Below are 3,565 nucleotides of genomic sequence, written 5' to 3'. Positions count from 1 at the left end.
GAAAAGGAGAGTCCCATCCGGACACGGGATGAAGTCTTGAGTCTTGTATCTTCACGGTCCAATAGTCCGGCAAAAGTATATAGTCCGGCTGTCCGGATACCCCGTAATCCAGGACTCCCTCACCTGGTGCGGTGGATCACGCCGCGGGGCCGCGTGCCTTGGCGCGAGGACACCGTCTTGGTGAGAGGGTGGTGGAGGCGCTCCGTGAGCTACATCGCCCGTAGCTGGTGATGGATGAGGCAACGAGAGGGACGGTGCAGGAGAGCCCCTAGCGGCGCTGACAAGCTCGGCGATGCTGTCGAGCCAATCCTCGCAGAGGTCGTCGACCGGGTGGTAACATAGGAGCTCGCGCGCCATGAGCAGCGCAGCCTGCGGATCCGCGGGAGCGCGACCAGCGTGAGACGACAAGCCAGCCGGAGTCAGTGACGGAGTGGCGGTGTGACCGTCCCGCAGCACCGAGGGGCGCAACAAGGACACCTGCTGCTCGTTTTTGGCCGGGCTGGTGGCAGCGTTGGCGGCGGGTGATGGAGAACGACGGGGAGGCCAGCCGATAGGAGCCGTCTGGTTGACGCGGGCGGTGAGGGCGGCCCGACGCTCAGCGCGGGCGCGACGTGCCTCCGCCATGGTTGTGGTAGAGCGGCGAAATGCAGATCGATGAGAGGAAAGCTTCAGCGCACCTGTCGGGTATCGGGTTCCGGCAAAACCCTGACGGTTCGAACTCTGGGGTGCGCACGAAGATCTACTCCCTACCGATCCACGCCCCAAGACCTCGCCGTGAATCTAAGCTACACGATGAACAACACGATGAACACGAGGTTTATTGTCACACCCTAGCTAGTTCATGCATCACTTCGCTAGGCAGGCAGCCAGGTGCTCGACGTCGGCACCAGAGCGTGCCACGCAGCTGCCCGCCGCTCTGCTTCTTCCTCTCGCCGTTCTGCCGCCCTGGGTCGATCACCCACTTCCCCCTCGAGCTCACAGACACGCCCCCTTCTCCCCAGCTCCTCTCCCTCGCTCTGCCGCACCATGGCCGACGCCACCGCTGCCGCACCGTTGCCGTAGTCGTGCTCTCCGTCGTCCCTGCGCCGCGCCACCGTGTCCAGGAGCTTCGCTGCCCTCCGTTCCTTCGAGCAAGCCGAGCCCCGAGGGCTCGCTTGCCCCGAAGCCACTGCACCAACCTCATTCGACCTCGCCACCGCTGGAGATCCCTTTCACCGTCGCCGCTGCACCAGCTCGTCCCCAACCACGCCGTCAGCTTCCTCAAGACTGCCGTGAGCCTGGCTACCTCCTCCCCCTTTCCTTTCTTGCTCTCGTGCACCACATCGAGCGCACGGAGCTTCACCGCACGCGCCGCCGCCGAGCTCGTCGTCGACGTGTCTCCGACCAACCACCGGCCACACTACCATGTCTAACGCTCTCACCTCAGCCCCAGGAGCCCAACACACTTCACCACGAGCCTCGCCGTGTCCCGTAGCCTCGGATTCGTCTTCACCCGACTCCGGCGACCGCCAAAGTCATCGCCGGCGACGTTTCCGGCCACCCCGAGCTCAACCACCACCACCAAGAGCTGCGGCTCGTTCCCAGCTACACGTAGATGCTCTCCGCCACCCATTTGGCCGCCGGAATGCACAAATGCACTTCCACCGCCGCGTCTGGCCTCGCCGGCGGCTAAACGTCGACGTGTTTGACCATTGACTTTAACTAGGGTGGGTCCAGGTTGACTCCCCTGAGTCTATGACAAGTGGGGCCCCCTCTGCTAATTAACCCAGATTAGTTTTAACTAAATTTAGTTAGTTTAATTAACTACTGACATGCAGGACCCATTGGTCAGTTTGACCTGGACCAGCTCCGTTGACCACTGACGTCATCCTGACGTATTGCTGACGCAGTAAGTTATTTACTGGAATTATTTCTACACAGGAAATTCCAGAAAATACCACAAACTTCAAAAAATCATAGAAATTAATCTGTAGCTCCAAATGCAAAGTATTATATATGAAAAATGATCAGAAAAAATCCAATCTATCCATCTGTACTGTTTCCATGCATGTTTAATCAAGTTAACCTGCTGATTAGCATAGAACAAGATAAAGCACTTAAAAGGGCCACTTATGAGTTTGAAACTTGAATCATTGGTTCAAAATAGTTCAAACCCATCTGGTCTTAGTTGCATTAGCCCAATACACTCATTTTGCCATTTCTCATGCATGCATCATATTGTTGCATACTGTTTGGTGATGATTGTGTATTGGTGCTCTCTGCGGAGGTCCTGCCCCTAAGGAGTACCGTGATTACCCCAACGAAGAACAATACCAGTGCACCGACCCATCAGGCAAGCAACCAACCATTTGATCATATCGATACAATCCCATGTTCTCGCATCTGCTCTCTTTTACTGCATTAAGACAACGCGATTCAAACTGCTTGTGATGCGGTAGTTGAACCCATTTCCTCTGCATGACCTGTCATTGCCACAGTAACTAGATGAAACCCACTAGCATGTGTAGGAGTTGATTGAGTCATATGAATGTGTTGTTCCTACCTTGCTATGCCTGCTATGCTTAGAGTCATGTCAGGTCTGGTTCATCTAGGTGATGGGCTAGAGTGAAATGATCGTGTCAGTATGAGAGTAATGTGTTGAACATGATTTGGTAAAGGTATCGATGAGAGGCCATGTAGAAGTACATGGTGGGTTGTTTCATTGAAGCCGTCCTTAAGCACTGAGATCTGTATGTGAGATTTAAGATTCAGCTACTACCATACATTGGGCCCTGAAATATGACCCCGCTCGACTTCTTATTCACCCTAGTCCTCTGTCCAGGAGTTGCAAGTAGTTTCTGGTGTTTGTAGCCTACTGGAGGCCGTGGACAGCGCTGACCGTGGGGTGGGCTGTGATGCGGTAGGTACGTGGCACGGTGTACCGGATGCCCGTTAGGTATCTCGGGAACCCTGTTCACATCGTTCGGGGCCGTATATGGAAACCTCGGCCGGACTCCCTGCGGATTGAACCTGAATAGGCGATAAACCTGGACTAGAGACTTAGGTGTTTAGGTAGGTCGTGGTCTACACCCACGTCGGCTTTCGCTTGAAGTCTGCCGAGCACATGTCGTGTGCAAACGCTAAGTGGTGGAAACATGTATGAAGAAGTACACCCCTGCAGGGTTAATATCATCTATTCGAATGGCTGCATCGGCGGTAAAGGACTACTTGGTTGCCTATACAGTTCATAGATGAGTAAATGGAAACTACTAAGAGCCTCAAGACAAGCGTGAGTGCCGAGGATGGCTCTTCCGTAGGAAGACGGAGGTGGATCCTTGGTACTGTATTGAAGTGGTGAGTAGTGGACTCGAGTGCGCAAAACCATTTCAAGTTGGAGTCTCGCAGGATAGCTTAGCCAAGAGTCAAAGCTGGCTTGCTGCAATAACCCCACCAACCCTTCTTGATAATGTGCATGTATGTAGGATCTGATGTAAGTCTTGCTGAGTACCTTTGTACTCATGTTGCTTTAATTTACATTTTTCAGAAGATGCTACAACCCCTTCCGATGGGTTCTTCGTAGACGTTG

This window comes from Triticum aestivum, chromosome 5B (assembly GCF_018294505.1).
Source record: "Triticum aestivum cultivar Chinese Spring chromosome 5B, IWGSC CS RefSeq v2.1, whole genome shotgun sequence".
Lineage (NCBI taxonomy): Eukaryota > Viridiplantae > Streptophyta > Magnoliopsida > Poales > Poaceae > Triticum > Triticum aestivum.
This window is presented reverse-complemented; position numbering follows the sequence as displayed.